The following is a 13,396-nucleotide window of genomic DNA, read 5'->3' on the forward strand; positions in this document are numbered from 1 at the left end:
ACAGGAGCTGTGGCCTTTGGTGGTGCAGCAGCCAAACCCTTGCAATCTGGCAGTGGGTGGGACCAGGCAATAGATACCCAGGCCTCCCTCTCCTCACCCCCTCAGTCTCCTGCCAGTGTGTTCCATTCATCACGCCCAGTTGATACGGTCTGTACTGGGCAGCCCTTGTTGCATGGAGTGGAACAGAGTAGAGTGGAGTGTAGATCTAGATGGCACAGTGGAATATATCTGATTGAGGATAGATTGAAAACATGTCCTTTATAGCTACCCGATTATGCTGTCTTCTGCAAGGGGTGCAAAGACAAGGTAAAATTGGATGGGCCGCTGACACTAGGACACCACTGAATTTCATGTCTTCATTTTCCCACTAGTTAGGCAGGAGTGAGCCTGTAGCCTTCTGAGGTAGATGATGCAATTCTCTAAGTTTAACATTCTGAACCAATTGAGTTGTTGGCAAGAGAACACCAGCTGATGTTGTTAGAAAGATGTGATAGACTATTTTGTTTCTAACGTGTCTCAAGCAAAGCACCCAAGGAAAATTCCTCCTTCTCATCTGTCTGCAGGTGGGATCCTTGTTTCTCTGGAGTCATCTGAGAGTGTTACTGATCCCCACTCTGAATCCCCAGCCAGTAGAGAAGCGTGAGTTTTCAGGAGGGTTTATTCATATCCTGTCTATATATTTTTGATGGAAACCTGATATCTTGATTCCAGAGCCAAGTGTCTTGTGATCTGCCATCATCTAAATGTGTTTTTAAGACCTCATCTCAATGGTGTTTTCTTCTGCTGCAAATAGGGTGTTGTTGGTTTCTTTTCTGTTGTGGAAAATGTCTTGTATGCCAGTTTTCAAAAATAAAAATTCTATAACTGTCCATGGAACATTCTAGGAGGACTCTCAAAAGTGGAGAAGTTCTTGTTCAAGTAGTGTTTATGTTAGCATCTGGCCTGTGTTTAAATGATCACATTAGCAAAGCAGCCTGTGGGATTTCAGCTTAATTACCTATAACATACACTATTCATGCAAAGAGGAATGGGGGGAAGTGAGGGAAACTAATATTAAAAATGAATGTAATGTAATGTATTGCTCCCCATCCCCCAACCTTTTGGTACAAAGACAAGTTAAGCAAAGAGGTGCAAATATATAATTATATATAATTTATCACTATTTCTCATCTGACCATTTAAAAATTTATTTAATACATGTTGATCGTCAATGTGGTCAGTGTATCTTATTTATGTTTCATCAGGAAAACTAAAGGAGAATCTTGTATATTTTCTCTTTGCATTTAAAGACATTTGTTCACTTTAATATTTAAAGAGTATATATGAAACAACAAAATCCTTTTCTTTCTTATACTTCATGTTTGAAAATCATCCAAATCTTTATAAATAATAAGCTTCCAAGTACTGTTGTGAGGTTTATTTTATTCTCTCTGGGCCTGGAAACTATGTGAGAGAGAAAAAGCTTCAAAGCCATGAGACAGGGCTCCAGCTGCCCTCTCTTTTGTCAGCCGCACCCCCGTCTTCCCGCTGACTCTCTGGCCCACTGATTCCCTAAGCACTCCTGGCCCCTCCCACTCTCCTCCTCAACCCAGGTGCTGTAATCCCCGTTACCCCACCCTCACACCGTGCAGTTCATTTCTGTGCTATCCTCCTTTGCTTTCTCTTTCATGCCCATGCCTCCTGCCTTTCCTGAGCCATCCCATAACTTAGGGCTGACTTTGGAAGGTGCTTGAGTCTCTAAATACTCAGCAGACCCTATCTACCCTTCCTGTCAGTTCAAATGAGTCCAGCCTATCCAGAGAGATACACCACATTAGCAGGTAAAAGGGTGATTAAAATATAGTACCTGCACTATGGAGCTTACAGTCTAATGAGGGAGTTAGAAATGCATACACCCAACCAGAGTTCAAAGTCATAATGCATATAATAATAAGTGCAGAAATGGGAATCTTTTTAAAAGAGAAGCAGCCAAGGAAGAGTTAAATTCTGACCAAGGATGGATGAGACTGGAAGGCTTCATGGAGGAAGTGGCATTAAGGATGGGCCTCCACTAGAGGAGGGAGAGCAAGGAGGCATCCAGCTAATCAGAATAGGGTGGGGGGTTAGAGATGTACCCATCACCCAGGGCAGAGGGAGGGTGGTGGGAGAGTCAGATTTCTGAGGGAAAGAGCACAATAGGAGAAGGAAAAAGTGAAAGGCAGCAGCTAGGAGACGGCTGATGTTTAAGAAAGAGAGGCTAGTGAGGGGGCTGAGGGAAAACCACCAGAGACTGTGGAGAATCAAGAGTTCAGTGGCCGGGAAGCTAAGGGATGAAAGAATTTCTAAAAGAAGTGATGGCTAATAATAGTCATGAGGAGAATAACAACTAACATTTGTGGACTCTACCATGTGCCAGGAATTGTATGAAAACTTGAGTCAGGACTTGTATTTGGGTCCAATGATGCCAATACTCTTAACTCTACAAACGCTGAACAGAAAGGAGATGTAAAGCGCGCCATTAACTGTGGTGACGGGGAGACTGCAGTAGAACAGTCGGGACAGGTTGCAGTCGAAGAAAGTGAAAGTGTCAGATTTAGCATTTCTTCTCTAAAGTTTGGCAGTGAAACTTTAGAAATGGGACAGTAACTTAAGAAAATGGGAAGGATTTTTTTTTTTAAATGGGAGCTATTTAGAAATTAGCTTGAATATGAGCTTGAAAATATGAGAGGAGATTCCCAGGGAGATGGGAGGAAGTGGGATCAAGGACACATGGAGAAAGATTATTGTGGAAACACTGCTTCCTGCCTCTGAGATAAGAGAAGGGGGGACAGGGTGAACGTTGAGCAGATCTCCTGCCCAAAGTGGGGAAACTGAGGAAGTTGGCTGAGAACAGCCTCTATCTTCCTACAGCGGTGCTGATGAAATGAGCCGGGAACTCTGCAAATAGAAAATAGAGTGGCCACTGTAGATCATGTGCTTGGAAAAGATGATCCATAAAAAGTCATAAATGTCCCCTTGGAATGCCTAAGGGGTATATTTGGGACAGAGAATGCGTAGCAGGCAAACACCACCACCATGGGGTTAGATGGAAAATGTTTTTGAAAGTAAGGAATCCCAAAGCCAAAAAAAAAAAATCAGATTCACATTCCATTTGAGTGCCCAGACTTCTTCCCTTACTGACTTTTTTGGCTATGAAAACAATAACCGAGTAGTTTGGGCATCCGTATACCAGAGGATGAATGATAAATGAAAAGTTACCTTGGCAGAAGGCAAGGTTCTGAATGCCAGTGTTGTAATAAAAGGTCCTTTGTAGCATAAACTGCACAGCATGAAGGTTTGAAGTGGGAGTTTCTGAATTGCCTGGGGAGCCAGGGAAGGACGGAGCAGAAGAATCCTTTCTCGTTGTCCTGACAGCATCTGCCTTTCCTAATTGACTGTAGAGCGAAGTAGAGTGAGAAGAGTGTGACCCTGAGCTCGGAGAGCCGGGGATTCAAGCCTGAGTGCTCTCCTTACCAGTGCCTGGCGTTGGGCAAGTTACTCACTGTCTCTGAGTCCCACCTATACCCTGGAGACAACACCACCTGCCTCACAGAGCTGTCAGGACGGGGTAAGGTCACCCATCTGCTTTCTGCTCCTTTTCCCACCTGCCTGGAAAATCTCAAATTCTAAATAATGGAAAAGGGTATATTTATTACATCCATCAGAGTTCTGTCCGGTCCTCTCTCACGAATTTAAGCATCTCTTTTTTTTTAAATGGTAGAAAATAGTTTTGTTGAGCAGAGGAAGAAATGATCAGGGCCAAGTCCATTGAAAATCTGGGGAATCCGTGGAGACACAGGCACCTGCCTGGGATTCCCCTGGGGTCTCTTTTTGGTCCGCTAATCACCTCTGCCGTCTCCAGAGCATGTTCTCCTGAACATCTAAAAGGAGATTTGACAGAGGCAGGGAGCCTCATGGAGAAGAGAAAAGGCAGGCACTCATGAAATCAAGGTTTCGTGTCTCTTCCCCCCAGGGAGTGACAGAATCGGGTGTGTGAGGCTTCCATGGAACCATCTGAGCCACTTGTCAGGAATTTGTTTCCAGAAAGACAGCCCTAGTCTTAACATAAGAGAGCCTCTTCTTCGGAGTGTGATAAGTTCGGCATAAACTAAGAAGAGAACCACAACCTTTGTCAGGTTTCCAAGCCATAAAATTCTCAGCATTGACAAAGCTCAGCATTGAGCTTTACAGAAATGTTGAGAAGTAACCTTTTTGCTAGAAGCACACACTATTTCAGCAGGAAAATGGAAAGGATCGGAGGAGACCTATCCCAAGGCTCTACCTTACCTCTGCCAGCTCATCTGCTTTCCCCCCGCAGCTGTGACAACGTGACCTTGCAGCTGCCCGTGGCCAGTGTCTCCACCTGGGCACTACACCATCCCCTCCGCCCTGTCTAAGGATGTCTTCTCCAGCAATTCCCCCATCCCCTACACCTTCAAGTCTCCCTTCTCGACAGAATTGTCCCCTTCAGTATACAAACATGCTGTTATGCTGAGCAACTTAAAAACAATCCACTTCCTCTTCTGATTATACTCTATTTTTCTCTTTCGCTTGAGGGAAAAACCTCAGGGAAATAGGCATCTCTTGTTGCAACCTCCAGTTGCTTCTCTCTCCCTCTCTTCTGAACTCACTCAAGGCGTTATTTGAGCCCCACTCCTCCCCTGACTTTGCTCGAGGCCACGGTTGAGCTACAAGCTGGCAAACTCTAATGTAACGTCTTGGACCTCAGCTTGATCGACCTACAAGCAGCCTTTGACCAAGTCAGTCCCTCTTTCCTCCTGGAAACACTTTCTTCTCCTGGTGTCCAGATTCTCCTGGTGTTCCTTCTACCTCACTGGTCAAGGTCTTCTTCATTTTTCCAAACACTAAATGTTGGATCTCCCCAGGGCTCAACCCTTGGGTGTTTCACTTTTTAATTACATTCATTCTTTTGGTAAATATTTCCAGTCTTAAGATGTTAAGTACCATCTCTGTGCTGATGACTTCCAAAATTGTATGTCCCATAGGAGCAGAGAATTTTCTGGAGTGTTTTTCACAATATTACCTCAGCATTTGGAAAATAATAGCTTCTACTGAAAGTTCAAATGAATGAATTTTGCTAATTGAATATATTTGAATAGCAAAAGAAATAGTGGTTAAATTTTTTAAAAGGTGTTTGGAGAAAAGGTGGCAGAAATCTAGTGTTCTGGAGTATTTACACTCACGCCAACGCTATCACCCCTCGTAGTTCAGATGGTAAAGAATCAGCCTGCAATGCAGGAGACCTGGGTTTGATCCCTGGGTCAGGAAGATCCCCTGGAGAAGGGAATGGCTATCAATTCTGGTATCCTGGCCTGGAGAATTCCATGGACAGAGGAGCCCATGGGATCACAGAGCGTTGGACACAACTGAGTGACTAACACTTCACTTCACTTCAGAAATATCACCCAGTAGAAATCGAACCCATGATTATCAAGAGGGAGATAATCAGAGGTAACATTTTCTTAGCTGCATACTGATGGCAGGTCTCCCTCCAGAGAGCTTCTTCCTGCTGCCAGTGAAGGGCTAGCTTTACGGCTCAAACATTAAGAATAAACCTGTGATAGTCACGTACACCAAGCGAGGACTCCTGGGCAGAATGGCATCGTTCCTTCATGATTTATATATCAAAGCGATGGAATAATGTCTCAAGGCAGTGAGGAAAGGCACCACGTTACGATCTCGGTTATGGTTATGGATGTGGATGGGAAAATCTGTTCTGTCACGCTTGTGACCCAGTCATGTTTCCAGGGCTCAGAAACGTGAACTGAATTAGACTGAATGTTTCTTTTGTATGAGAGAAACATGGCCTCTTTTTTTTTTTTTAAGGAAGGAAGTTATTCTTTAAGCACCAGGTACAAGAGATTTAAGGATAATAAATATGATGTAGTAGCTGAAGTTATAAAGAAATTCAAACTTTTTTTCTTCAAAATATTTATTAAATGACTAGCTTGTGAAGTTAGGTAAGTTTCTTGACTTTTTGGAACTACAATGTCTGCATCCATAATACAGTATGGTCACTAAGGTCGATTTCTATTCCTTGGACATGGTATCACCTAACCACTTTTCCTGTAAAATAAGACAAAATTTGTTCTCTATTGTTTGTCATTTGCTTAAGATGCTCAATTGAGTTATTTCTGAAACTACTTGGTAAACTAAAACACTTTGGTCATGCAAAGCTTTGATTATTACTATTCCCCACAGCCTGGCAGGCTACAGTCCACCGAGTCACAAAGAGTCGGACATGCCTGGATGACTAACACATACACATTAGTTTGATAAGCTGTGTTTAGAATGTTATTTCCCCCAAAATATTTTTAGGAAAAGAGAAAACTCTAGTGAAGAGCAAATTTGTCTATGCTAATACATAAAGTACTTAAGAGTTTTTAAAAGAAAGTAATTCTTAGAGCTTATATTAGTTATGATTATTTTGCCTCCATAAGGGTGAAAGAGGAGAGGGGAAAAAAACTGGCTTAAAATTCAACATTCGAAAAACTAAGATCAGAGCCTCCAGTTCCATCACTTCATGGCAAATAGAAGAGGAAAAAATAGAAGCAGTGACAGATTTTATTTTCTTGACCTCCAAAATCATAGCAGAAAGTGACTGCAGTCATGAAGTTAAAAGACACTTGCTCCTTGGAAGGAAAGTTATGATAAACCTAGAGAGCATATTAAAAAGCAAAGACATTACTTTGCCAACAAACGTCCATCTAGTCAAAGGTATGGTTTTTCCAGTAGTCATGTACAGATATGAGAGTTGGACCATATGAAAGGCTAAGAGCCAAAGAATTGATGCTTTCAAATTGTGGTGCTGGAGAAGTTCTTGAGAGTCCCTTGGATAGCAAGGAGATCAAACCAGTCAATCCTAAAGAAAATTAATCCTTAATATTCACTGGAAGGGCTGATGCTGATGCTGAAGCTCCAGTACTTGGCCACATGATGCCAAGAGCTGACTCACTGGAAAAGACCCTGATGCTGGAAAAGATTGCAGACAAAAGAAGAAGGGGGTGGCAGAGGATGAGATGGTTAGATAGCTTCACTGACTCAGTGGATATGAATTTGAGCAAACTCTGGGAGATAGTGAAGGACAGAAAAGACTGATATACTCCAGTCCATGGGGTTGAAAAGAGTCAGACACAACTTAGCGACTGATCAACAAAAATTTTTATTATGTGTGATAGATGACATAACTCAAATCAGCCCCTGTGAAAATGTGAATGAAAAGTAAAGTCTGAAAGGGCATGGACTTCAGGTGTGGCTTGATCAGGCTTACATGATGTCATTATATACTGATTACTGATATCAGCTTTCTCCATACCAGGTCTAACCTTAAGCCTTAAATATTATAGTCATAAAGTATCTTCCAGCAGTCCCCAAAGCTATATCTTTCCAAGTTTGAATTAAACAGAAAATAGCAAAGCTTTTATACATCCAGTGATTCATCCATAAACATCCTAAACCAATTTCTGTGATCAGGAGAAATACAGTATATTGATTGATTTAGGCCTGAATATACACTCTATCCTGGGCTTCCCAGGTAAAGAACCCACCTGCCAATGCAGGGGATGTAAGAGACAATGGGTTCAATCCCTGGATCAGGAAGATCCCCTGGAGGAAGACAGGGAAACCCACTCCAGCATTCTTGCCTGGAGAATCCCATGGACAGAAGAGCCTGGTGGTTGCAAACAGCTGGACACAACTGAAGTGACTTACCACACATGCACGCACACATAAGCTCTATCCTAAGACCTGGACGGAAACCCTGTTTAGCCCTTCTGGGCTAGACGTGAGTAGAAGTGGATCCCCTAACCAAATCTGGCCCATTGACTCAGCAAGAGAGGGGACTTGCTGAATGTAGACATTTCCTAAGAAAAATCTAGGCATCAAGTCTTGCCACTGCTGCTCTTACCTCTCTAGCTGCCAAGAGAACAACACATCCTTCAGCTGAACCAATGAGCTGGCTGTTGAGAGACGATGTTCACTTTTGTTAATAGAAAGCTCTGAGCCTGCAGAGGAGAGTCAAAGCTCCCTCCAGAGCCTGAGCAGTCAGCAGTGTTTATCCTGTCCTGGCTTGCAGGTAGTGCTGCCTGGAACAGATCAGCTAGGCCACGAACAGCCGTGAACAGTGCTGTGTCTTTCACTTTGGTGTGGACCTTTTCTGGGGCTCTGCAGTTAGGCATCCTTCTCGCATGGCTCAAGGGGGAGAACTCAATCTATCTTCCAAGAACAAATTAAACACAACTTTGTGGGTCTGGTGGTTAGCTGCCAACGAGAAGACTGATTTTCTGAATTAATAGCTCATGACAGGATGACTCGGAGTTCTTGGCAGAAAGCAGGGCTTCCAATACTGATGCTCCTTATGGCAAGAAAAGACATCTATACTAAGTGGCCCATAGTCACTAGTAGTATTTGCATAAAGGATCAGCTCTATTATTTTATTCAACACCAAGAGTCCCAAGATGAAGGAGATGGTCGATACTCAGCATGAATATGGTAATGTAGCTGAGCCCCTACAAGTCCTGTAAACAGTTTAACTGCGGAGGATGTACCATCAACGTGACAGGTTTTCACAAGAGATTCCACTCTCCTATGAATATGAATTTCCCTCTGTGACATATGAGAACAGAATCTTATAATGGAAGCTCAGCTACAAGGAGATTTGGTTAAGCTGTCAGATGGTTAAATAAATGGTCTCTTACAATTTGTTTATACCTTTACCGAGTGCATTTCAATAAAGAAGGAAAATTTTAACTGCCTGAAGGGAGATAGGAAAGAGATTTCTGAGTCTGTGTTGGTGGCCGACCTTTATCTCATTTCAGGAACTTAATTTTTTGGGACATTGAGGAGAAAACAGTAGCGTAGTTGTTTTAAACATTCAGGAGGGGGGAACCCACACATCTGCTAAAATAGTTAAGTGAGCTCTTGTTAGCCAAATCAGAATCTTTCCCCCGATAATTTGTATTGGAAATAGAAATCAAAGTCTGTACTGTCAAAAAAAGTCTTTTGTTTTTTTCCTGCCTTCATTGTGATTCTTCTGGATTTAAAATGACACAAAACCATACCTCGTGTGGAGATTAAAGAACAGAAAAGAATGAAAAATCCTAAGGTTAGAAGTTCACATTATTATCCTTGCAAACTGTTTGCCTGCTTTAAAATTTTGCCATTTTTGGTTTGTGAGATTGCTAAGTTTTATCCCAGGATATTTACCACCAGAACCACCATAGGAAAGTTAGACTAACAATGAATTCTCAAAAGCAACTGCTTCCGTTAATTCCAAAGTTTTCAACAACCAGAACCAGTTGCTTTCCAAAAGAGACTCCTCTCTGGCCATGTCTCTGTTCCTTTATACAGAACTCGTGGAAAGAGGTTGGCTGAAGCATGCCAGTGTAGCTCTTTATTTACTCACAATGGGACTAGAAAACACATCCAAAACAAGCTTTTCCTGAAGAGTTCCAGGGAACAATTATTTGCATTTGTCAAAGACAGGCAGGTGAGTGCTATGGTTAAGTGTTCAGATGCCAGGATCGGATCTACCTAAGCTATGTGACTTTAAGCAGGTTACTAAATCTCTCTGATCTCCAGTTTTATCATCTCTAACATGATGATAATATTAATCTCTAACACAGCATTGTATTGAGAATTAAATAAGGTACTGGGCATAAAGACTTTAGCTAGCTTCAGACTCAAGTGCTCAGTAAATGTTAACTATTATTACTCAATTTATCTTAAATATTTACTTTTGCTCTTATGAGTTGAAAACTATAAAGACAGAAAGAAACTATAATAACGCTGGAAGATGCTTATCTCCATGCTTTCAGAGCTGGAGATAACCAATCTTATCTTTAAAATATCACATATTAGAAATCTAAGATTTTAATCCCAGAGGCTAGTTAGATGTAGTATGGGATTTTTAATTTAAGAGATAACAATATAGGAGATAGCATAAGGCTTATTCTAGGATTACCCTAACGGAACACAACAGGTATTCACTTTTACTTTGAATATACTGTTGCAGGAAAAACTTTTAAATATTGGATACTGCTGTGAAGGTAAAGTATAAGTGTAAAGTTTTCCTGATCATCACACACACATGCACATACAATCTGAAGGAGTATTGGATTTTCAATTGGATGACCAGAACAGTTACCCCTTTGTGGTACTTTTGGATCTGCTGAAATGTTTTTCTTGATGGTCGTACATCTGAAAAAGAGATTTTAAAAACATAGTTTTGTCTTCATGGACTTAACAGAGCCAGTAATATCTTGGGGTCACAGGGAAGGGCCGAGGGCCTCTGTGGTTGAGATGAGCCTTGAAGGACCCAGTTCCCAAGGATCCATCAGCCAGGACCTGCAGCTGAGAAAAAAGGAATGTCAGGCAGCTGCTGCCAGCCATGCAAGTCCATTTTGCCCACCTAAAGAATTGACCAGATATCCTCTCCCCAAATAACCTAAAAGAATTACAAATATATACATGCACTTTGAAACTTATCATGTGGACACAGGAAAAAAAAAAGTTTTCCCTTTTCCTTATTTTAAGAGAAAAATATCCTTCCCATTTCTTTTTTGTGAAACAGATGCATCAGTAAACTCTAAGGAGAGAAAATAGGTGGTGAGACAAAACATACTTTTATTTCCTTGGCCAACGAGCTTTGAGAAATTGGAATTTGGGGGGGAAATGTTAAAATGGAAAATAAGTAAAAGGTAGAGCCTCCTCTGGTTTCCTTTGTTACACTGCACATTCTCAGCCATTGACAGGGTGATCCAGGCAGGACGATTGATGGGCGGAGATGGGGGAGTCCTGGTCTCAGGTGGTGCATTGCGGGTCACCAAGTCTGTGGCCTGCAAATGGAAGGCGCAGACCATTTACCAGTGTGGGGCATTGCTAATTAGTGGCAAATTTGGCTGGTGTCTGTTGTGAGAAGCTTGAGCTGATTCTGGCCCCATCTGCTCTGAAAATAATGATAGACAAATTTTACGCAAAGGCTATTCTTTCACAGGGAACTCCTATTTGGTCTTTCATAGGAAAATGAACTACACAAATTTTTATTCTCATCGTTGCAATTATTTTGTTGTTGTTTTAATGTACAGAGGATGTTCCTCCATGATGTTTTTGTCTTGAGGCTGGTATTAAAAGCCCGCCAGTTTGAGGTGATTCTCCATTTCTTCTGTTAAGCTGATTCTCCCTCAAACCCTGAATTTGTGGAAAATACTTTAGAAAAGGAGATTTAAACTTAGCTCTGCAGGGTCAAGTAGTTTCCCTATATTCCATCTGCCTCTGTTCCTCTTTTACAGCTATACAGAAGCCATGCCTCCAAAAGCTGATTTATTGGGGACTGACTTTTCTTGGAGAAAATGCCAGGAGACTCTCCCTGTTCTTATAGCGGTTTCTGACCTGGGAAACTCATTTCCTCTTGTTTCTATGTGTGTGTATTTACTTTTTTTAGTCAGGCAGCAGTTGCTCACGTTTTCCTGTCTAATCACAGTTACCTGGGATTAAAAACCAGAAAAAAGTAAGCAAACAGAAAAACAAACACACTAAGAACAATAGCATGCAAGTTTTCTCAGATCCTATATATAGATTCCAAAAAATAAGTGAGTAAGCAAGGTAACAGATATTTTTCATTAAAAAAAAAATATTTTCTTGAAGTATATATAGTTGATTGACAATGTTTTGGTAATTTCTAGCGTACAGCATGATCTTTTTAATTTTTCCTCCCTTTACATAAAGGACAGAGCAGAGAAGTATCCGATCCCTTTATGTATGTGTGTATCCATGTATGTATGCCTTTGTGTACTTATGTGTTTATTTTTTATTATTCTGTGCCACCTAATCACTTTCTGGCTTTTCTTGGAGACTTCATGCATAACCCTCTTTAGCTGGAAGCTCCTAATAATGCCCAGCAACTCATTTCCAGCAACATTAAAAAAAAACAAAATCCAGTAAGAATACAAGAGGTCTGATGCTACTTGCAGCAAGTAACTATTTCTCTGTTAATTATGTTGTTCTAATCTTATTGCTATAAGAAGGATTTTGCTTGCATATCCATTCACTCTGCAGCCCAGCATAATGAAAATTCTGCAAGAACCTTTGCTGATAGGTGTACATTTGAGTTTACAAAGATTAATGATTTAAAAATTGACTCTACAGACCACTAGTAATGAAATTGACCATATCCAATTTTGAAAGCCCTAAGACCTGAAAGAAACCGCAGATTAACAGTGAAATGGTAGCATGTTCCCGGAGATGTGAAGCCCAAGCTGATATTGCTCCAGTGAAGTGTTGCAGAATGCTGCAGGTTAGGTTAATATTGTCACACTAGGCCAGAGACCAACCCAAGAATGAAATGTATGGGCAGGCTTAGGAGACATTTGCAATGAAGAACTTGAAATAGGGACAAGACAGTGGCTGTATGATTAGACTAGTTACAATGATTAGTTATTATATCCTACTGGCATGGGATATGAATGAAAAGAAGGACGTAGTTGAGGTTATTATTTTGCTTCTATTGAAGTAATAATAATGGTGGCCACAATACTAGCTAATATTTATTGAGTGTTTACTATGTTCCAGGCATTTAATATTTGTTATTTTATTTAGTTCTCACCAAAACCCTGGGTAGCACATATTGTTATTATTCTTCATATTTTACAGCAGAAGAAACTAAAACTTAGGAAGGTTAAATAACTTGCTGGGCTTAACCAGTTGTCAAGCAGCAGATAAGAATTGAACCTCCATCTTCTTGATTACAAAGTAAAAGTACTTAGCCTCTATCTTTTGATGCCTCTTGATAGAATACTGCTGCTCTATTTTGTAAGAATAAAATTGACAGGAAGGGGTAGCCAAGATGGCAGCTATGGGCAGAGCTTTAGTCTTTTAAATAACATCTGCAGCTTGCTGTGAGAAATTTTCTTTGTTTAACAACCAACTTAAATTCCTTATGCTGTCCTCTCAAACTCTTAGCTGTCATTTCCTTCCCCTGTGCAATTAGAAGCTCAAACAATGGGATCCTCTTCCTTCTTCATAGAAAATAGATCTAAAGATAAGTTGTATGGCCTCTCTATTTCCTTAGTTAGCATCCCCAAGCTCCCAGCCAACTCTCAATGAAACCCTTCCTGTTGTAACATTTGGGCATCTTCCTGTTTGAGGTATGTAACCTGGGCACTCAAAATGCCTGGCCCCTCAACCAAGTGACTGTAAATGCTAAGGTGCAAATCCCTGCCAAGTGATAAAATGCAAATCACTTACTATTCTAATGTAACTCAATTTCCCCTTCAAATATTACAACACAGGATTTGTAATTCAACTTGTAACTCAAGTGTTTTCTCAAGTACAGATTCCCCTAGTCAGTAGTTAAAGGGAA

This window comes from Odocoileus virginianus, chromosome 6 (genome assembly GCF_023699985.2).
Source record: "Odocoileus virginianus isolate 20LAN1187 ecotype Illinois chromosome 6, Ovbor_1.2, whole genome shotgun sequence".
Taxonomy (NCBI): domain Eukaryota; kingdom Metazoa; phylum Chordata; class Mammalia; order Artiodactyla; family Cervidae; genus Odocoileus; species Odocoileus virginianus.